Source organism: Carica papaya, chromosome 5, assembly GCF_054855325.1.
Source record: "Carica papaya isolate Zhongbai chromosome 5, ASM5485532v1, whole genome shotgun sequence".
In the NCBI taxonomy this organism is placed as follows: domain Eukaryota; kingdom Viridiplantae; phylum Streptophyta; class Magnoliopsida; order Brassicales; family Caricaceae; genus Carica; species Carica papaya.
In genome coordinates this window covers 5,163,700-5,188,358 of record NC_142313.1, presented here as the reverse complement: position 1 = coordinate 5,188,358, position 24,659 = coordinate 5,163,700, and the positions used below count along the sequence as shown (strand labels likewise).

The 24,659-nt window shown below is 37.1% G+C and overlaps 1 protein-coding gene across 2 annotated transcripts in view; it reads left to right on the top strand.

Moving 5' to 3' along the window:
• AUR3 (ataurora3) overlaps positions 1–24,659 on the top strand; it is a 60,135-nt gene that overhangs the window by 34,312 nt on the left and 1,164 nt on the right. The window lies entirely within an intron of this gene.

Here is a 24,659-nt window from a genome sequence, read left to right as displayed (position 1 = left end):
ATCGGCAGTGGCTCTGGTGCTGCAAGAATCAGTGGTCAGCATCCTTCTCCAGTGCCTTATTTTTCTTTGCCTGCAGGGGCTGGCTGGTAGGTTTTGGGTTCTCCTACAATGCAAGATATTTATACCTATCCCGTGTCGATCTGGACTGTTCATCATGATTGATCTCGTCTGTCCTATCGCACCTAATAAGGAAACGAATCTTGACCGTTTATTACAATTGATCTCGTCCGTCCGATCGCACCTAAAGAGGGAACGAATCTGAATCATTCACGCATGTAGGATTGAACCTGGACTGTTGGATTGCTGGGCATGCAGATCGTATGGCCTCCCACATGGTGCTGACGTCAGCGTATTTGACACATACCGTGCTCTGGTTCATCGGGATTGCTAACTGGGTCCTTCCACGTGACCGATTTTTTTTTTTACACTTTAACCCTCTGTTTAAAATTTTTCTTTCAAAAACACCCCCCGAACTCAAAATTTCACTTTTTTTTCCCAAAATTATTTTCAATCTTGTCCCTAATTCATTTTTTCTCAAAATTTCAATCTTCCCTCCTTTAAGAATTTTTTGCCCCTCAAATTAGTCATTCTCTTACTCAATCTAACAGCTGAGGGTACTGGGCATTGAAGCTTGATTCCAGTTCCCAAGTGGCATCTTCATACGTATGATTCTGCCATAAGACCTTGACCAAAAAAAATTTTTGGTTGCGAAGTACTTTACTCTTCTGGTCTACAATGTCTACCGCCACCTTATAATATAGATCCTCCTAAAGTGAAAAGGGCTCGTGGAATAGGATGTATGAGGGGTCCGAGTTGTACTTGTGTAGTATGGATACATGGAACATATTATGAACCTTAAATAGCTCTGGAGGTAGTGCTAGTCTGTAGATAGTCGTACCAATCTAGTGAAAGATCTCAAATGGTCCAATGAACCGGGGATTTAATTTCTCCCTCTTGTCAAACCTGCTAATTCCCCTTAAAAATGGTGACCTTAAGAAACACTTGATCACCTTTTTCAAATTTTAAATCCCTCCTCCGGGTGCCTGCATAACTCTTCTTCCTACTCTGAGCTGTTTGGATGTTCTTCCTAATTTTAACTACCTTGGCTGTAGTCTCCTCAAAGAGATCTGGGCCAAATAATTTTCTATTACCCACCTCTTCCCAACAGATCGGCAACCATACAATGCCTCGTATAAAGTCATGTCGATACTTGTCTAGTAGCTGTTATTGTAGACAAACTCTATTAAATGTAGATGAACATCCCAATGGCCCTCGAAGTGTTGAACATAAGCTCGGAATATATCCTCCAGTATGCGAATCGTTCTCTCTAATTGTCTATCGGTTTGAGGGTGGAATGCGATACAAAGGGATAGTTTCATTCCCATAACTTGCTGAAAACTAGACAAAAATTGAGAAGTGAATCTGGGATCTCTATCTAATACTATTGTCACTGGAACTCCATGTAAACTAACTATCTCCCGGATATACATTTTTGCTAACTTGTTCAAGGGGTCGGTCATCTTGATAGCCAAGAAATGAGAAAAGTTGGTGATCCAGTCGACAATTACTCAAATGGCATCATGTCCTGAGTGTGCCCTAGGCAACCCTGTCACGAAATCCATTATGATATGTTTCCACTTTCACTTCGGGATCGATAATGGCTGAAGTAGCCTGTCTGGGCATTGATGCTCTGTCTTAACCTATTGACATACTAGACACTTGAAAACAAAGTCGGCTACCTCTTTTTTCATCACGCTCCACCAAAATCGAGGTTGCATACTTTGATATATTCAGTACTTTCGGGATGCATGATAAACTCTTAGCTATGAGTCTCTATCATAATGTCCATTTTCAATTCACTGTCACCTGAAATACACACTCTATCTTAAAATTTGAGCAACTCATCGGCAAAGACTCAAAATTCTGAATTTATTCCCTGTTTTGTATCCTTTCTAAGAGCTGTTAGGGTGGAATCAGTGGATTAAGCTTTCTTTATTCTCTGAATCAATTCAGGTTAAACAGCCAGGTAGGCCAAGCATGTAATTCTCTCTAAGTTTTGAAGTCACATCTGTTGTGCGGCTCCTATTACCCTACATTCAGAAACCATTAGATGAGCTAACATACCTACACTTTTTGTACTAAACACGTCGACTACCACATTATCATTGCCCGAGTGATATAAAATATTGTAGTCGTAGTCATTGAGGAGCTCTATCCAATGCTTCTGATGTATGTTGAGATCTTTTTAAGTGAATATGTACTTCAAACTCTTAGGATTAGTATAGATCTCAAAAATTTCCCCATACAAGTAATGGCACTAGGTCTTCAAGGCGTGGATAATAACAACAAGTTTTAAGTCGTGGGTGGGATAGTTTTTCTCATGACTCTTCGACTTTCTGGATTTATAGGCTATAACATTCTCCTGCTGCATCAAAACACAACCCAACCCCAAGTAGGAGGCATCACTATAAACTGTATATCCACTTGTCCTACTCGGTAAAGCCAACACAGGTGCAGTAGTCAATCGCTTCTTGCATTTTATAAAGCTCCTTTCGTAGTCCTCGTTCCACTCAAACTTAACATTCTTCTTTATTAGCAGGGTCAAATGAGCGGCTAGGCTAAAAAATCTTTCAACAAACTTGCGGTAATAACCTGCAATTCCTAGAAAGCTATGAATCTCTTTGACCGAGATTAATTTCTCCCAACCAAGCACTACCTCAATTTTTTTGGGGTTTATTGACACTCCATCCCTTGATATGATGTGCCCTATGAAGGTAATCTACTTGAGCCAAAACCCACGCTTACTCAATTTTACATACAACTTCTTTTCTCTAAGAACCTGCAAAATCTGAGTCAGGTGGTGAACGTGTTCCTCTCTACTTTTTGAATATATCAAGATATTATTGATAAATACAACGACAAATTAATCTAGAAATTTTCTAAAAATCTTGTTTATTTAAATGGCAAGACCAGGAACTCATAGTGTCCGTACCTGATTCTGAAGGTTGTCTTGGAAATGTCTTCTGCCCTAATCTTTACATGATAGTAACATGAAAGCAAGTCTATTTTTTAGAAGACCTGTACACCCTACAACTGGTCGAAAAGGTCATCAATCCTCAAGATGTGGTACTTGTTCTTGATCGTGACCCTATTTAATCCTCTGTATTCAATACATAATCTTAACGTCTCATTTTTTTTCTTTACAAATGTGACTCCAGCACCCTAAGGGGACACACTATGTTGGATGAACCCACTATCCTGCAATTCATTGATCTGTTTCCTCAGCTCTTCTATATCAACATTACTCATACGGCAAAGGAAAACTGAGATATGCTGGGTGCCCAGCTTAAGATCTATGGTGAACTCAACTTCTTTGTCCACTAATAGTCTAGATAGTTCATTAGAAAATACATTTGAGAAGTCTCGAACTACCGGGATATCTTGAATACAAATTTTTTTCTTAAGTTTGCCTAGTGTAGAGAAAATAATTGAGTTAAAGAACTTTATAATAAGGAAATTGTCATGAGGAAAAATATTTAAAATTTTTATTAACTTATAAATGACTCTTCATTAGGAGGGTTGACTACAAGTTTCTTGTTAAAACAATCTACGGTGGCATAATATACCGCTAACCAATTCATTTCTAAGATTACATCAAAGTCTCCCGTGTCAATCTCTATTAGGTCCACACTTAATTTTATATCTGTTATGTCTATGATATAAACTTTGCATATAACATCCCCTAGTAGTGTCCTACTCTAAGAAGTAGACATAAACAATACATAATCAAGTCTTTCAGGTAATACATTCAAGTTTGGTGTAGCATATGAGACAAATGAATGTGAAGCACCAGTATCAATTAAAATATGTGCAAGGTGATTACAGACAATGTAGATATCTTGTATCACGTTTGGGTTGGTTTCAGCATCCTACTGAGTGAGGTTGTAATCTCTACTCTGGATAGGAGGTCTGACCTGATTCTGACTTCGTGGGCACTCTCTTGCATAATGTTGAACACTTCCAGAGCCTGAGGATGAGCCTGAGTCACTAGCTTAGGTCTCTTGTTCTGTTGAACTAGTGCAGTGGATGCTAGTCTACAGTGTGAAACTGAGGATCTGGGATTCCCCACTACTGGAGGAAAGATGCGAAGGTTCCTCTTTACTAGTTGTGTCTTGGCCAAAATAGTTGAATAAATACTGAGCTCAAATACGTACAGCTGCTGTCTAATATCAAGACGAAGGCCCCACTCAAACATCTTTGCCTTCATGCCTTCATCTATCATGCTCTCGAGGGAATACCGGCCCAGCTCTAAGAACCTTCAAGTATATTTCGATGCAGTCATATCATCAAGGGCTAGTTGTGCAAACTTCATTTTCTTCAAATGTCGGATGTGCTCTAGGAGATATTCTACATTGAAGGCTATCATAGTGACTAGAATGGGCAAGGTAGCCTACTTGAGCTACCACTAGTGACCTACCTCTCCCACAAGCATGTAGGTGACAAGTACAACTTTCTGTTCGGTAACCACCCCATGAGTCGTAAAGGTCTTCTCTGTCTCAACTAACTAATAATCGACCATTTCAAAAAAAGATACTCCTGTAAAAGTAGATGAGTTTAGTCCTTTTTACCTTTAAATACAGCCTGAGTCCATCATGGGTGGAATTGGATCCCGTGGAAGAGGGATTGAATTGTACTAGGGAGGGGCCGGGTGGCCCTGTAGTGGTATCAGATGATATGATGGAGGCACCAAATTGTACTGTGGTGATATCGGATGATGCAGTAGAGGCTCCGGATTGTATTGTGGTGGTGTTGGATGGTACGGTGGAGGAGTATGGTTGTACTGGAGTGGCTCTGGATCTTCCCGCTGCAAGGGTGGCTCAAACTGTTAAAGTGATGGAATGTCAGACAGCTCCCTCATTTTCTCTCGGGCCTGCTGGGTAGAGATGAGTCTCTCCAGCATCTCAAAGAGTCACTCAACATCCTCTTGAAGCGAACCATTCTGGGCTGCTCGATTTAGTTGGGGCCTTCTTTTCCTCATCTCTTTCTACCTACATTTCACAAGAAAGTAAGAATATTATACTAATCACAAATACTAGAAACTGAAAATTAGTAAAAATTAAAAAAATAACTAATGGAGCCCTTAGTTTAATTAAATATATTTAACGCAAATACGTTTGTTTGATACATAATGTTACCAAATTTTTCAAAAATAATCTATGAATATCCATATTCATACTACTTTTTATTTTCACACATAAAAGAACAAGTGACGACAATTTTCATTTCTTACTTACTTACTGGTACTCCTGAGGGTCTATACGGATGTCTCCCTACTCGTGAACCCAATATCCAATTTTAACTATTAACCGATCATTTCCATACCCCGTCCGATAATGAGGGTGAACTATATCTTCCATATCTTTATGGTATGGGACTTCCTAGCCCCGTTCGACTAAGGTGACATTCACTGTACGGTTCCCTATGTACGAGGCACACCCGCCCTTTCCCTAGGTACCCAGTAAATCTTTTACATAAAGATTTCTATCAAACAAAACAACCAATAAATGCATACCAATATCTCATATTATATTTACAGATCAATTAGACGATATTTATACAAGCGATATAGCTTATCATAACAAGGAATCGAGTAACTAGATAACCAAATAAACCAGATAAATCGATAAGACAATAATCGAGTAACTAAATAACCGAATAAACGAGATAAATTGATAAGATAATTGAAACTATATATTAAGAACATGCACAATACGATAACAAACAAATTGGACAGTACAGGAAAATAAATAAAAAATTAGGATAATTATGAACTAAATAGTTCCAGTGCTATTGCTGACTTATAATTACTTTTAGGATTTTTTTAACTTTTCACAAAAACACAAAACTATACATCGTTAAGCCTCAATTTACTGTAATAAGGAATAGGGTGAGAGATCCTTATCCAGATCGGTATTTGGAGATGTAGTGTTGTCTATTATGCTGCCTAACGGGTACCAGATTTTCTGAATTTTTTTACGGAATCCAAAACATTCGTCACGTACCTAAAAATTGACCAAAAATAAAAAAATCGGTGCCAAAACTCTTTTTGGCTAATTTTAGAGTTCTGGCACGGCAGCGGTACCGTGCTCTGGCACTGGCTCTGCGGCCCAAGGTGGTGGTTCACCTCAACCTAGCTGGTTTTGGCCAATTTTAGCTAGTTTTACACGTATCCTTATATAAAAATATGTTAAGGGGCCTTGATTGGCCAGAAAATAATAAAAATCAAACCTACCATATGGGGGAGAGGCTTCGGGTATGGTGACTCTGCCTATCATCCTTCGCGGCTGGAATTCCTTCTTTGGCTAACCTACACAAAAAAGGATGATGAACACAATGATCAAAAAATTGCGCGAAATGGAAAACGGGAAGGGGCTCATCGGAAGGATTTTTTTGGGTTTTAGCTGCAGCAACTCCACTGGGCTTTGCCAGCGATTTTCGGCTCACCTGTCATACCTCTTATTCTGTTTTGGCTAGAGGGATGCTCGGAATTGAATTCTGAGCGAGTATGAAAAAATTTTACTTTTTTGCGATCGGCGGTGACTCCGGTGCGGCGCCAGTCAACAGTTAGCCTCCTTCTCCGGTGCCTAGTTTTTCTTCTCCGATGGGGGTTGGCGGTTAAGGTTTAGGTTCTCTTGTAATGCGAGGTATTTATACCCATTCTGTATTGATCTGGACTATTCATCGTGATTGATATCGTCTGTCTGATCGCGCATAAGGAGGAAACAAATTTAAACCGTTCACTGTAATTGATCTCGACCATCCAATCATGTCTAAAGAGGGAATGAATTTGAATCGTTCACATGCGCGAGATCGAACCTGGACCGCAGGATCATTGGGCATGCAGATCACCTGCGTGGCCTCCCCTGTGGTGCTGACATCAGTGTGTTTGACATGTTGCGTGCTCTGGTTCGTCGGGATTGCTAACAAGGTCGTCCCATATGGCCGAACTTTTTCTTTTTGCACTTTGACTCCTTATTTTCAATTTTTCTTTCAAAAATACCCTGCGAACTTAAATTTTCACCCATTTTTTCCAAAATTATTTTCAATCTCGTGTCTAATTCATTTTTTCTCAAATTTTTAATTAAATAAAGATAAAATAAATTAAGTAATTATTTTAATAAAATAATTTAATAAGAAAAAATTATCCTGGGTCGCTTTTTCAGGTACGGGTATTACACAAGATCTATTCAGATCTTTCTGAAGAGAGGGCCAAACAAAAGAAAATTTGAGGTAAATCCACAAAATTCTTCCTTTTCTATGGGTGAAACCAAACGACCAAGGAAGAGAACTAGTGTGTGGCAGTCAAATCTCACGAAGCTTGATCCATAGCATTTTTTGACATTTTCTAGCACAATTTCAATAAATCCATACCGAATCTGAGCATGAACACATTTCTATGGTGATTTCTAACTAGTTCAAGACAATGCGTGGTGGTTGGTGGCTGCACGTGGGGATGTATTGGAGAGCATGGGGTGTTCTAGTGGTTGCACACAGTGGTTTTTTGCGCAGTTGTGCTTCCCTATGAATGGTTCTTGGTTTTTAATAGTGATATTTCTTTTTGTTTATTTTTAGTGCATGGTTTAGAAATTTGAGATGACATCCATAAGTATAAGGTGGAAAAATTTTATGGTGGAACTAGTTTTAATTTCATAAAAATTAGAATGAGATTATCTTTGATTTTACAAGATATATTGGGGCAATTGAAAAAAAAATTCTAAGGCTATGAGAGAGTCAGATAAGGTAGATCTGTAAGATAGAACCTTATATGCGATCTTTATCAGTGTGATTGATAATGTTTTATAGGAAACTATTGGAGAAAGTATGACTTCAATTGTGTGGAAGAAACTATAAGATAATATGCAAAATCACTAACGAACCACCTTTATCTGAAGAAAATGTTGTAAAATATGAGAATGAGTGAAGGTACGATCATTAAAAAATATTTTGATGGATTTAATTACATCATTATAAACCTTAATAATATAGATATCAAAATTGATAATGAGGATCAGGTGTTGATTGTATTATGCTCACTACCATTTTTTTATGAGACTTTTCTTGATATTATATTGTATGGAAAATCTAGTATTTTACTAGATGATGTTAGAAATGTACTAAATCAAAAAACTGAAAATGAACTTTTCACAATGTGGAATAGAATGGGGCGAAAAATATAGACAAAGGTCATATTAAAATCTAGAAGTAAAATGATAAATTATTTTGATTGTGGAGAGCATGGTCACTTTATGAGAAACTGTTATATGTTTAAAAGGGGAAAGAAACATGAAAGTTCTACTAATATAGTCAACGAAAATAATTCTGATGATAATGATAGCAATATTATTAGGAAAGTTCTATTTATGAGTTTGGATAATATAAAAAATTCTTGAGTTCTTGATTCTGGTGCTACATTCAACATGTGTCCGCATAAGTATTAGTTTGCTACCTACAAACAGATGAGTGGTAACATGTACATGGGTGATGATAATCCGTTGGCTAGAGTTAGGATTGATACTATCATATTAAGAATATTTGATGGTGTTATCAGTACTATTGAGTGTTGGTATATTTCTCAGATGAAGAAAAATCTGATTTCTCTTCCTATACTAGAGTCTCAAGGTTGCAAATTTCATGCAAAAATTAGTGTGCCTAAAGTGTGTAAAGGCTCTATAGTACTCATGAAAAGTGGTTTAGAGTTTATATTGTATATTATTTAGGGGAGTGCAGTTTTAAGAAAAGTTATTGTAGCATCAGGGAGCAGTAATTAGAATTAACTATGGCATATGTATTTAGGTCATATAAGTGATTAGGGTTATATATTTTGAGTAGATATGTAACAGTCCAACTCAAGATCCCCTAACTTAGAAAACTTTAAATTTTCAAATAAACTAGGAAAGAATTTTAAAAGAATTAAAATATGCTAAATATTAAAATTAATTAAACTAAAATTATTCAGAAAATATTAAAATTCGTAAATTAATAAAATAAATTTATTTAGGAAATTAAGAAAGTAAAAAATTAATTTTTAAAGAAATAAGAAATTAATTAAACTAATATTGTAAAATAAATATCTAATCAATTTTAAAAATAATACTCGAACCTAAAATTTAATTAAATAGGAATCTAGGGACTTAAACATGAAAAATCGGAATATTTGAGGGCCTTTTGAGCACTAAAACAAGGCTCAATGGTATAATTGAATTAAAATATCATAACTAAGGACTTTCTATAATTTCAGGAAGTTTGGCCACATCAACATGTGTTGTGACCACGCAGCCAATGGTCTCACACCATGCGGCAAACACGCAGACATATATGCGCTTACATAGCACTCGCGTGGCAATCCATGTGAAATCCAATCAGACGACCTATATGTCATGGGTGTTGATCGGATGGTTAATATTCATTCTCACGCAAATCAAGATGCAATGATCAGGATCATTTTTCATTCAATCCAATAGGATGATTTAGATTTCATCTCGTTTAAAATTCAAACCGACGGCTCAAATCACATGAGATCTAGTCTAATGGTCGAGATTTTCTATGCATGAAATTTCCAAAATGCTATTAATAAAACCCCAGATCGTGCCGTCATGATCTAAGGGCTTATAATTGAGCCATTAGGATACATCTAAAAACATAAAATGACAAAAATGCCATTGATCTGATTGAACAGCCCAAATCTCTCAGTGGAGATCGAACGGCCGAAGGGGCAGGTATTTAGGGTTTCCCTCATTTGGGCGGCTAGTGCCACCATGGGGAAGGAGAAGAGATTTTCTTTGCGCAATCTATGCTAGAAGAAAATATCGCAAGTCCAATAGGAGAAGAAGAGAGATCGTCCAATGGTCATCTCGCACGGGGAAGATGAAGATGAAAGAAAAAAAGAAAAGGGGACAGGAGGAGGCCGAGCAAAGAGAAAAAATGGAAGAGCTCGTGGTAGATGATCGAGAACGAAGAAGGAGAAGGCAAAAGACATAACGAGAGAAAACGGTGCGAGCAACTGAAGCCATAAGTGCGAGAGAGAAGCAAAGGAGCAAACAACCATGGCCACATACGTGAGGAAGAAGAGAGGGAAGCCGAGGGAGAAAGGGAAAGAGGAAAGAGAGAGATGCACGAGTTGCATGGGTCATGACCGCAAAAAGAAGAGGGAACTACGACTGGGGACATCCGCGTACGGGTGACTTGCCCACATGCACGTAGGAACGGGTGATCGTGGGAGAGAAAAATCCAAGTGGAAAGAGATGTGTGGAAGAGGAATAAGTGACAGTTGCTCGCGAGGATAGATGCACAAACATAGGTTCACAGGCGTGAGGCTCTTCTTGCATGCGCAGGTGGTCATGCTCGCATGCGTGGACGGTAGTGTCACAGGCACTGGGAGCCTGATCCATAGGATTTGGTGCGTGTGGCAACAAAGCTGCTGTATCAGGGTCTCTCTGTGGTCTGATTTATGTGGCTGGCTGCGTTGGAGTGCATGACTAGGCCACGAGTTAGCATAAGACAATGTGGGTGAAAACTTAGAGGTTGCAATCAGCACCTCCTTCCACCACCACCAACGTAAGTTTTCATTCTTTTCGTTTTTGATTTGATCAGGTTGACCGACCTCTAACTAGTTTGATTTTCTGTTGCAGATTTCCAAATTCAATCCACGCGTTCGTGCAGTGAATCGAAAGGGAGTTCCTTCAAAAATACCTAGGCCGATTCGAAGTGAGACTTTCAAAAACTTGTAAATTAGTTTTGATCCACATATGTTAGATTTAAGATTTATTTTTGCTAAAATAAGTGGTTAGACTTAGAAATTTAGGTAGGTAACTAGTAATCTTTTTATTATTGCGATAAAAAGAATATCAATAATGGTTTTGTATAGTTTCGCATAGACCTAGTAATTTGGGGAAAACGTTTGGAGGGTAATCGCCTTAACCATCTAGGTAAGTACATCCAGTAGCTAACCTGAAGCGGCACACGTTTTCAAAAACAAAACATTTTCAAACTCAAAGGTTTAAAGGTGTTTTGAATGAGATTGAGAGATTTAGGAAAACAAAAATTAGTAATGATATTACATTAAACAAAAAATTATCAATTGTGGATTTCATTCATGATGTTTGATGCGTGATTTATTTATGCACGTTTTTGTGGTGATGGATTGGGAAAATGATGTTGAACGCGATGATGGAAATGATGAGGGTCTGTTTTGTTATGATGTAAGTGATGAGGATAGTACGAATGATTTGATTGATATGTAGTTTATATGGGAAATTATTTTGTTTTGAATGAGATGTGTAATATTATGAAATGGTTGAATGTACATAAATAAATATAATTTTAAAACTAAATTATTTAAAACATCAACTAATAATTTTAAGAATGAAAATTATAAATTAAATTAAAATGGCACAGGGAAAGAATTATTAAGTTGATCAAGATGGGAATGAAACAAATGAGAGAGGATAAATATTTTAGGAGGATGACAATGAGATGAGATAAAAGGAATGAAAAGGGAAACCTTAGTTAGGCTGTGAGTTGGTAAAAAGTGGGAATAAAATATATAAAACAATCACAAATAAATACAATCAACATATAAAATAAATCTACATTAAAATTAAATAAAACTTAAATGCATAACAAGAGGCGAAATTGGTAAATAATTAGGGTAATGAGGAATGACCATAAGTTTAAGGGTAAACTGGTTAGAAGGAAATATTTGGAATTCGATAATAAACTAAATGGAATTAAATTATCATAACACACCTCTCCAAAACCAACTTAAATAATCAAATAACAAAAGAAAATAACTAAATTATCATAACATACCTCTCCAAACCAACTTAGATAATCAAATAACAAAAAATGATAATTAATTTAAAATATGAAAATTCAAATTACCAAACATAACAAAGTAGAATCATTGATGGAAAATTATTGGGAATGAAAAGGAAATAAATTGATTGAGTACAGATTGGATAAGCGATATAGAAAAAAATTATAGAGTTTGTGAGAATAAAAGAAATGTAAAACGTAAACAAATATACAAAATAAATCAATACAACTAAATATCAAGCCACACAACTGTACAAACAAGCAAAAGTACAAATAACCTTTCAAACAAAATGTTTAAAATACGTCAGAACAATATGGCTAAAATTAAGTGGTGGATGAAAGCCCTTCTAGACGTGTTTAGGATGCATATTCTATTCTGGGTCACCTGACGACGGATTATTGTGGCCAATTATTGCATGATTTATGTACTTTTTTGTTATACACTACGTTTGCAATTAAGAATCGATAATTAAAAATTAAAAAAAGCAATAGAAAAATAAAAAAACTAAGAAAGCACCAAAGAAAAATTATACAAAAACACAAACTCTAGGATTATATATTAGGATTAAAAACTTAATTAGTTTGAAACTCATTGTTTTCTTAAAAGATAATATCAGTTTTACATGTATGTTTGATTGTGTGTTGTATGTGCATGCCTAGGGCATAATCTACTAGGTCTACTTACTGAGTACTTTGTTTTACTCACTCCATTTTAAATTCTAATCTTTTTTATATCAGGAATACTAGTTTCTATACTCTAATCAAAATGATAGGATTCTATTTGTTCGAGTTCTATATACTTAGTTAGAATAATGTCATTTAGTTTAATTCTGCAAAATTTTATAGGCTCATGATTGTAAATTAATGTTAGATGTTGTACAAGGGATGAACAACTTTTATTGTAATTTTGTTTTAAATTTTTGTGTTGTATTATCTAATTCAGTTATGTTAGCGGTGTGGTTTCTTTATTAGGGAACTATAGGCCGTCATAAAACAAAGTTTATTGAATAGGTATAAAGAATTGAGTCATGAATTCTTCCTAACATTGTGTATTTGGGAAGCATACCAGAGTGAAGTTCAATAAAAGGGGAGTGCATAAGACCAGAGGTAAGGTATATTTATATTCATTCTGACTTATGAGGTTCATATAGAGTTTTCTCCAATAGTGGTGTTAGATATTTTATAATGTTGATTAATGATTACTGTAAAAAGGTTTAGGTGTATTTTCTGAAGTTTAAGGAATGAACACTTCTCACATTTATAAGATAGAAGACCATGATTGAGAAATAGACAAAGAGAAAGATCAAGTGTTTTATGACTGATAATGAGTTGAAATTTTACAATCGTACTTTTGATGATTTCTGCAATATATAAGGCATAATGAGACACCACACTTGTTGGGACACCACAGTATAATAGTATTGCAGAATTCATGGATAGAACATTTTGTGACAGGGCATAGAACATGTTGTCTCATTTAGATTTTGGACATTAGTTTTGGGCTAAGGCTGTGAACAGTGTCTGTTGTTTAGTTAATAGATCTTCATTTATAGCTATTGAGTGCAAAACTCCTTTTAATGTATGGTCTGAGTTTCTTACTGATTACTCTCAGTTGAGGATATTCGATTGTGTTACTTATGCTCATTTGAGGAATGGCAGGCTTGAGTCGAGGATAAAGATATTCATATTTCTGGGGTATATGTCTGGAGTAATATACAAGTTGTGGTGTAGTGATCTCAAGTCTCCAGGGTTAATTATCAATAAAGATATAATATTTAATGAGTTTGTTTCATTAGATAGTCATAATGAAAAAGCAATTGTAACACCCCGAGTTCAAGAATTAGGCTTGGAATGTCGAATTTTAATGTTTTTCTAATAATAAAAATAAAAGAGTTTTTTAATTTTTATTTACATTTATTAATAATTTTTAAGAAATCTACATTTTGGAAGTTTTTGAAACAATTTTCAGAAATCAATGTCAAACTGTAAATAAAAGGTTGGTAGTTTGAAAGAAATCTAAAAAAAGGGGGCCACTTCGCAAATTAAAAGAAATGAGCCACGTAGGATGGCCACATCAACAGCACAGCGAGTTAAAACGCCCCACGTGGCAGACACGCTAGCATGGGCTCCATACAGGAGCCACGCGGGCGATCCACATGCTAGGGCGATCCAACAGCCCATAATTCTTGAACGATCCGGATTGATTTCCTGAATAAGCGCGATCAGACGGCCCACACAGCTTCGATTAAACAGTACAAATCTGTTTCCCTAATAAATGTGATTGGAAAGCTGAGGAGGATCCATGCAGGTCGGGATGGACGGCCTAGATCGAGGTAGGGGGTATTTAAGTGTCTCTTCTGACTGAAACTGTAATCCTAGTCGCACGCATCTTGCCAGAGAAGAAGAATAAGAAGGGCGGCCGGAGGAGAAGCCCAGCCACCAGTGCCGCCGTATCGAAGACCTAAAACGCACAGGTGAGTGCGATTCTTCTTCATGTTCTTCTTATTTCTTCGCCCTTTAGCCGTCTAACACATTTTTTATGCAGAATAATCGAAAACATCCACGACATGCGAAGAAGAACGACGGAGCTCGGCTGAGCCACCACACCAAAAGGCTGAAATCACCGATAAACTTCAGTTTTTTTCCCTCTTTTGGCCGATAAATACCTCATAACCATGATTTAAATAGATTTTCACCAAGAAACGACCGAAAACTGCCTAACAGAGAGGAGGAGCCACCAGATAAGGAGGACCAGGCGGTGGAGCACGGCGGTGCCGCTGCGCCGAAACCCCAACTCGACCCCCAGTGAGATTTTTATCTTTTTTTGGCCGTTTCTCGCGTATTTTCATTCTATTTTGACGTATGTTTTGATATTAGCAGGAAAATCCAAAAAACCTAAGAACTATAAACTGTCGGGAATCGTAGTGAAAAAGGCGGTGTTCTGGACACCGATCCAGGATAAGAATCCCTCACCCTTTTTTTCCTGTTACGGTTAAATTGAAACTAAACTAATAATAAATGAAAATTTTAGTTAATTAGCGGTTCTTTAATTAATTAAGTACAGGTTGTCAATGGAGCAAGTAATCGGTCAATCTATGCTTATTTTGAGTTTTAATTGCAGTAATTATTTCCTCAATTTTTTATTATGCTTATCTATTCACTGTTATGCTTTCTTATTCACTTTAAATCTATGGCTAACATGATAAGGTTTTTTAATGTATATTGTCCGGTCATTCTATTGTGTGTATAATACATTTCTGTCGGTATAATGCATGTTTATTTCATGTACGTACTCGAAAATATGAATTCTATACTCATGTGTTGTTTGGGATACAGATATACGTACCTTTTAAGACTAAATAGCAAATAAAAGACAAGATATACATGAATTAATGGTATTGAATAAAAGGGGCTTACTAGGTGTCTTGAAAAAGAGTGTACGGACTTGGTTCATTGGGTGAATCCTACTGTAGACGTTATCCTCAGTCGTACGGGACTGAGAAATCCCTTCCCAGAAGGGGTTGAAAATTATTTTAATTATGCTCATGCCGGATAGGGTATTGAGGCAGTTGTGTCTTGGAGCACCCATTATTAGACGGGGTATAAGAACTGTTGTTTGATTATAAAGAGAATATTTGTGTTCACGTGTAGTGGGGATCCCTATGGACCCCCAGCGATACCGGTAATGAAGGTAAAATGATAGGGATGAATGTTGTAAGGAACCCAATTTTGAGCGATTGTGTTAGGTTAATTGTTATATGTCTTTTATAATGCATATTGTAGATTGTTATTCTGATCCTTACCTTAATAAATGATATTTAAGAATTTACAGATGAGTTGAGAAAATATTAACGTTTTAAGTGAAACAAATAATGAATGCACTAGCATTCGAATTTTATTAAGAATGAGTTTCATTAGTTGTTTTATGTTTTTTACAACCTTTTGATTTTCCTTATCAATGGTAAAGTGTTGATATTCTTACTGTACTAGTGTAGTTCACCCATTTATTATTAATTATTTATGTGACAAATCATTTCCTTGTCCTACAAAATTAGAATAATATATTCCACTATCCTATATAACACATCATATCGAGAAAATTTCAACTAACACTGTTAAAATTTTTTCCATAAAGTAGACATAATTCTTCACAAGATATATAACCTTTAGCCAAAATCAATCTAATGATTACAAAGGAACACATGAGAGTCAATTATCATTTTAGCACAATTAATTGTAACACTTCATGTCAATTTCAATACTACTATTCTATCTCCCTTAAGTATGGAGTCCCGTGGCTAAGAATTCTGATTCTGATTCCTGTTGCACTGCATCCAAAAATAAAAGTAATGAGTATACATAACCTAATAAGAACAATTTAGAATTTAAAACTAAAGTACGACAATTAGTTAGACTCTTTTCCCAATATTTTATTCTACACTCCGTTTCTCTTCTTTCTTATTTACTACACCTCCTCTCCACCCATGCTTCTCTCACACTCACACTCATTCCCATTTGCTACCTACTATCTCTAACCTCGTCTCCTGCGATTGGTTGGCACAACCCAACACCCCTCTTACTCTAACCTAATACTCTGCTATGGGCTCTATCAACTTCTAGATACAGAACACAAACCCACCCAACATATTCGGCAATACTGTAACACCAAATACCATAACAACCCAACCAACTAACATCCCTCACGAGTACCACCTCTCAACATGACCAGACTCAACCGTATCTTTCCTTTTTCTCACATTCAAACCACCCACTTTACACCACACCTCTTTGTGCAAATAACGATCCTTAAAGGCCACCCACACACACTGGTGCCACATCCACTATCTCACCACAACAGTAGATGCCCTCACCCAAACACATATCGACCCCTTAAAGGCTACACTCATACAACCATCGACCCTTTAAGGGCCACACTCACACAGCTGTCGACCCCTTAAGGGCCACACTCACACAGTCGTGCCTCTTCACTCTATTTATACCTCCACACACCAGCACCTGTTTCACCCCAACCACTTAGTGGCCACATGCACATAACATGCCACTTTACCCTATTGACACCTTGCACCCCAGCAAATGCCCAGGCACCCACCGACCACTGATTGGCCACGAACACACACACGTAGACGTGCCTTCTCACCACATCGGCACCCCAAAATCCCTAAGTATCGGCCAAATACCTCCCAAAAACACACACCTAAACCAGTAAGTGTCGGCCAACAGATGATCTCATCCCTGTCCATCTCCCTCACCTCTCGATTTGCTCAGTTCTACTCATTCCTAGTAGTCTTCTCTCCCCACACAGCCTAGCCGACTCCACCTCTAACCTTCTCTAATCCTCCTCCTTATATGCTCACTGAAATCCCTAAGTATCGGTCTGCTAAAACTCCCGTCTCTCCCTACAACTCATGAATGTATCACCTTCTTTCAATACAGAAATTCCCTATATCTGTAACTATAGGTTAACCTGCAATACAGAAATTCAAGACACATTGCCACAAATCAGTTTCGAAACTCCAAATTCTGCTTACCTCTTGCTTATATACTCTTTTCTCTCACCAAATCTACTACGACCTCACCTCTTTCAGAACTTTTGATCAATCACCTCCCATACTCGCCTCTGATCACTCACCTCTCACAATCATCTCTCTCTCTCTCTCTCTCTCTCTCTCTCTCTCTCTCTCTCTCTCTCTCTCTCTCTCTCTCTCTCTCTCTCTCTCTCTCTCTCTCTCTCTCTCTCTCTCTCTCTCTCTCTCTCTCTCTCTCCCGCACTTTCTGTTTTTTCACTTTTCCTTTCTTTCCCTCTTTTCTTTCTTCTCTCTACTCGACGCCCTTTATACCCCACCCAACTTCATATCTAACCATTGATTATACCCATTCCATCCCAACCGTCCATCCTACTCCTTTACATACCTGACTATTATAATTTCATATCAGGATGAGTAAGACTCGAATCCTAAATAGTAAAAAACTAGTTAAGAGATTATCTCTTCCACTTTGTCAGTTTCGAGTAGAGGTTATTCACATTTATTTTCTCTTATGCTTTTTTCATTAAAGTTTCAAGGGCATTCTCATAGCCCTATTAGGTATTTTAAGTAAACTGTGTAAAGAATGTAACTTTAAACTCTAATTGTTTCTGTTAAATTATAAATTTCAGTATTGTTTATTTCACTATTTTAGAGCTATACACTCAAAATCCCTAGTATGAGGTTTCGGACTTTTATAGCAATAGTAGAATCAAATCACGTATCAGAGAATAAATAAAGCTAAAAGTTCAGTCTAATTATCTATGGAATGAAGTACAGGTTTTTTAATGAAGAATGTCATAGTACACATGATCAAGAGCAACCATATAGTATTGCAATAGCCAGAGAGAGAAGACATATTAGACCACCACATAGGTATGAAAATCTAATTACATACACCTTATTAGTTGCATGGATAATTGACTTGCAGGAACTTGGTAGTTCAAATACATATTAAGGAGTTTGTGTTGTGTGTAAAAAACTTTGTGATAGTTATCCCTTCGTTTGGGGATTAGGTAGCAAGTTTAGGCATGGGCTAATCTTAATTGGAGTATATAATACTCAATAGTGCCCCTATGAGGGGCATGTTGGCAAGATAGTGTGATGAGACGGTCAGTTGCTTTGATGATAGAGAGAATTCAAGCGAAGAAAAATATGAATTGATGTGATTTGAATTTTAGGGATATCTTATCTATATTTAAGAGGATATGTTATATTTATCATAATAGATATTTTATATATATCTTGAGAATATTTTGTATTTGTCATGAAAAATATTTAATGTATATCCCATAGAGTTTTATAGGATAAAAACTCTCATAGTTTCTCTATTTAAAGGCTTATGATCGTATCGATGATGTACTCTCAAATTATCATCGTAGAAACCTTTTTTATCAGTCTTATCCGTAGATCTGTGAACTACTGAATCACATTAAATCTTGTATTGTTCTTTTTCTATATTTACTTTCTTGTGATTATTTGCGGTTTATGGATTAATTTCTCCAACAATATATATATATAATTTATGTTGTGTTTCACTTTATAAATGGACTAAAGAGAAGCAAAAAATTAAATATTTTTTTCTTAATTAGAATAACTAATTAATTAGGTTATATTTAGAATAATTTTAAAAATAATGTAAAATTTGTTTTGAAGATTTCGACTTAACTAGTTTAATTATTAAAACATGTCAATTATATTATGATAATAACAAATATATATATATATAGAGAGAGAGAGAGAGAGAGAGAGAGAAATAAAATAGCATATTTAAAAGTTGATCAAATTGATTAAATTTAAAATATAATGATTGAATTTTATAGTAGTCTCATATGTTTAGATTTTAAGTTATAGGCTTCTCATCATCTTATAAATTTAGAATAAACGTGAATTTATAAATGAACTCCTCACAACTTTTAAATTTACTGTTAAATATAATTTTAACTAAAGACCTTCATGTATTTCTTTTTCTAATAAATCTGTGTATTCGTACATATCGCAACATTCGAATATGGGGAGGTTCCTTCAATGCTATGAATAAATAAATTTACATATTTATATCTATCTCATCATTAGTGATATGTTCAATGATTTTATGCCAACGTGAATTTAAATTTTATAAATCTTACAATATTAAATTTGTAAGTGTGATGTGCATCCTACACAATTACAAATTTTACATTAAAATATATGTTTAATTTTTAAACTTTATACAAAATCTCAAGTCGCTGAATACAAATATATGTTTAATCTATAAGAATGTGTAGTTTAGACCAAAAATTTTGTTCAATTAAGAAAAACCATGTACTCTGTTACAAGTCTTGTGTATTATGTTGTCTTAAAATTTGTGCTACATTTGATTGCCATTTAGACATCATATATTAATGTTTTCTTACTTGAGATGACTTTGGAAAAAAGTGTAGTTCTTACACTCTCAATGACTATCGGAAAAGTTATATACTATTTTCTCTTTACCGTGCATCAAAATTAAATATCATGCATACATATATATTTTCTTATTTACCTTTTAAGAAGAAAATTGATGTTATACTTCTGATCATAACTGACTCTTCAGATAATTCACCGTATTGTTGTAACGTGTTTATCCATCCTCGTTTGATAGAGCACAAAAGAAAAATTATCGTGCTACCAAGCATATGAAAAAAAAAATACAATCTTTATACCATCCTAATAGAATTTAGAAGATTAACAAGTTTATTTTAATATGTTCAAACGTTAAAATATGGTTATAAGATGTATAATAAACTTGACTAATTAAATTTTAGTAATTGTTAGAACTTTTTTCTTTAAAAAAGAGTTAAATTTTTTATAAAAAAAATAGTAAGTGTTAGGCTATGATTGGGAGAAAATAAGTAATTTTATGGAATTTATTTAAATATTTATGTACTTCATTTTTAACTATAAAATGATAAAGATCTTACTATAAAATTTTTCTAAAAATTAACATCTTATAAGTTTTGAAATTAAATCAAAATAATATATTTTTATACTTTCTATTAAAAACTTAATTTAGTTAAACTAATTACATTTAACATTTATTAAAATTTTCATATATCTTCTCTTAGTCCTAATGCCTATGATTCTTTCCTTCTTAAAGGCTTATAATCGTTATGAAGATTTTAAAATTTTCAAATGAATTCTTTGAAACTTACTTTCGTTGTTCTTAAATCCTAACACAACAACAAGTTTCTTGTTAAAAAATAGGCAAAATGTTAAATTAGTTTCTGTACTATTTAAAAATATTATGTGTTGTTCATATCATATATTAAAAAATAGACAAAATGTTAAATTGATTTTTTTTCTAATTTTAGTGTCAATACTTTCAAAAAAATTCTAATTTAATTCCTAACAGTTAATACATAATAGGATCTGTAACACCCAAATAAAATAAAAATTTTATTTTATTATTATTATTTTTATTTATTTAATTTTTATTTTATTTAATTTAATTTAATGAAAATAAAAATAATAATAATGATGAAATTGGGTAAAAATATTATTTAGATTTAATTGAAATTGATTTTGGGATAAAGGGGTGAAAATTTGGATTATGGGGTTGTTTTTGAAAAGAAAATCAGAAACCAGGGGTCAAAACGCAATTTAAAAAAATTGTGCCACGTCAGCACCCACCTCAGCGGCCACGTCAGCACCAACCAGGACCCGCCGCGTGGCAAGGCAACGCTGACCAAGGAACGGGCCACGTGGGCGATCCGCGTGCGCGCGATCGGACGGCCCAGATCCGCTCCCGCATGCATGGACGGCCTAGATCAAACGTGCACACGGACGGCCTAGGTTCACGCGCACGGACGGCCCAGATTCAATCAGGCACGGACTGCCCAGATTGCATCGCGATGGACGGTCCAGATTTAATCCTAATTAAATCGCGATCGAACGGTACAGATTTAATCTTGATGGACGGTTGAGATTAAAAGGCAAAGGGTATAAATAACCCCACCCACACATGACCACAAAAACCCTAGCCGCTAGTGCCTCGCCGAAGAAGAAGAACCAGACGCCGGAGGAGCCGGCCGCCGCCACCCGCCGCCGCACTGGGGAAGTTTCCGATCGCCGATCGAGGTAAATTTTCTCCCCCTTGCTCGTTTTTCGATGTTGAGTCCGCCTATGGCCAAACCAGAGCCAAACCACCGGCCAAACGGCCGGAAAACCCAGCCGAAGCCTAGCGGCGCCGCCGCGCCCCTCCTCCGTTTTTGCCTCCGATGAGGCCCTTCCCGGCCTCCGTTCGATGCAAATTTTATACCACTGTGATCACCGTTCTTTTCTCTACAGGTTGATCGGAGCCAAACATCAAAACGCGAGTCACGCCGGAGGAGCCGCCGCATCCGAGAGCACCGCCGCCTGTAAGTCTCAGTTTTTCATGATTTTTTGGCCCACCGAGGGCCCTAGGGTTTTTTTATCACCGGGATCGATGCAAGTGTGGCCGAATTCGGCCGAAAATGGTCAACCCGAGGCTAATCGCCGCCGCTTACGGCGGCACCGTCGCCGGAGCACGGCTGAGCCACTGTGCCGGAATTTCGATATTGGCCGAAATGGGTCCTAGGTCTGATTTGGGATTTTTTGGGTCACGTGCAGGTACCGGTAGTGCTTTTCAGTTTTCTGAAAAAAATTCAGGGAAATTAGGGACAGCCCGTAGGCGCACTGTAGAGTCGATTTCAGACCCCGAAACAAGTAAGGACCCCTCACCCTGTTTCCTATCACGGTATTAAAGCTAAATAAATAATTAAATTGTATTTTGTGACTTTATAGATGTATAATTGATTAAGGTTGCCAATGGAGCCCGAGTCTGATACAGTGTTGGTCTGTTATTGTTTGATTTAATTTCCAGTATTAAATGCAGCATGATGTTTGATGTAATTATGTTATGGTCTCGTATGCATGAACTATGGTTTCTTTTATTATAGTTTGTATTATGGTGAACCCGGTACTGTATTGTCTTATTTGGTGTCAATTACTGGTTTACATGTTTTGTATGATTAGATGATTGAGATTAAGGAAAAAGGCAAAAAGGTTATGTGAATTGATAAGTGGAAAATGTGGACAGCCTGACTAGATATCCTGGGAGATAGTGGACGGACCAGGTCCGTAGGGAACCCTACCGGGAACGTGGTCTCTCATACCAGACGGGGTATGGAGACCTTATGTGTTTTGGCGCCCATACCGGACGAGATATGGGGACGGCCCGTTTCACCCTCATACCGGATAGGGTATTGAGGTTCATGGTTTTGGCGCCCATACCGGACGGGGTATAGGGACAGCCCTGGAATCAGGTTGTAAATGTTAATGGTTCACGTGTAGAGGGGACCCCCTATGGATCCCCAGGGATACTAGTAGGCTGGTAAAAGAGGAAATCTGTTTCCTGGTGATTGAAATGTAAAGGTGTGATATATGTTATGTTATAAAGTGTGTATGATTTCATGATATTATAAGGTTATTGTTTTCATATGTTGTTTTCATGGATCTCGCCGAGGTAAGTGGACAGTAAATGATTTTATTATTGATAAATGAATTTGTTATAAATTATGTTCCATTGGTCATTTTTGTTTTCTACCCACCTTTACTTTCGTGGCGGTGAGATAGTGTAATGTCTTTACTGGGCTGGTGTAGCTCATTCCTTATTTAACCATTTCAGATCAGGAAGACATTGTTCTCGAACCCGTTCCGCAGGAAGACAGCGAAGGGGACGCCTAAAGACTCCATAGCTATATTTATAGTTCTTATCTCGAGTATCTTTTTTAGTTAGTTTGTTTTTTTATATTTTGAGTACGTTTTAGTTATTGTGTAAGGGATGTTAATCAAAATTTTTATTACGCTTCCACATTTAACATTTTTAATACATATATTTTATTTAAATTTCCGGGGCCGTTACAGGATCGTTAGTCAAAATATTATATGAATTTAAATTAAATACATGTTATATTATAATTGTGTCAATGTTTATATCAAGTGCTATGTATCCAATGAGGTAGTATTTGACATAGAAAAAAATTAATTTTTAATTATTTCTAATAAAAATTAAAAAACTTAAAAATATAAACACAAAAAAAATGTATCATCCACAAAGAACAATGTAGCACCCGGAAAGGAGGAAAAAAAAAAAAAAAAAAAAAAAGGGGGGGCCACGTCAGCAGCCACGTCAGCAGGCCCGGTCAGCAGTCCCGGCCAACCAGGGCCTGCCACGTGGCAAGATCGCGTCACTCCGAAAGGAGCCACGTTGGCGATCCGCGTGGGTGCGATCCGACGGCCCAGATCAATCACGCGATCGGACGGCCCAGATTCAAACGCACGGACGGCCCAGATTCAATCAAAAACGAACGGCCCAGATTAAAACGAAATGAACGGCTGTGATCAAAAGGCAAGGGGTTATAAATAGAACCTCCACACCAGACCAAAAACCCTAGCCGCCAGCCGCTCGCCGGAGAAGACGAACCAGAGGCCGACCGCCGCCACCCGCCGCCACTCGCCGCCGCACCGGGGAAATTTCCGACCGCCGATTGAGGTAAATTTCATACCCCCGACTCGTTTTTCCCCGCTGATTCCTCCTATGGCCAAATCGAGGCCGAAATCCCGGCCAAACGGCCGGAATACGCGGCCGAAGCCCAGCGGCGCCGCCGCGCCCCCTCTCGGTTTTTGCCTCCGACGAGGCCCTTCCCGGCCTCCGTTCGATGCAATTTTTATATCACCGTGATCACCATTCTTTTCTCTACAGGTTGACCGGAGCCGAATCACCAAAACACGAACCTCGCCGGAGAGCCGCTGCACCCGAGAGCGCCGCCGCCGGTAAGCTCCGTTTTTCTGTGATTTTTTGGCCCCCGAGGGCCCTAGGGTTGTTTTCTGACAAGGACCAATGCGAGCGTGGCCGAATTCGGCCGAAAACGGCCGAAAACAGCCGAGGCGACTCGCCGCCGCCAGCGGCGGCGCCGTCGCCGGAGCACGGCGGAGCCGCCGTGCCGGAGTTGCGATTTGGGCCGAAGGAGGCCCTGGGCCTAATTTGGATTTTTTTTGGAACACGTGCAGGTACTGTTAGTGTGTTTCAGTTTCCCGGGAAAAATTCAGGGAAAATTAGGGACGGCCTGCAGGCGCACTGTGAATCGTATTCGGATCTCGAAAACAAGTAAGGACCCCTCACCCTATTTCCTATCACGGTATTAAAGTTCAAAATGATAAAACGGTATTTCTTGAATTAACGCATGTGTGAAATTGCTT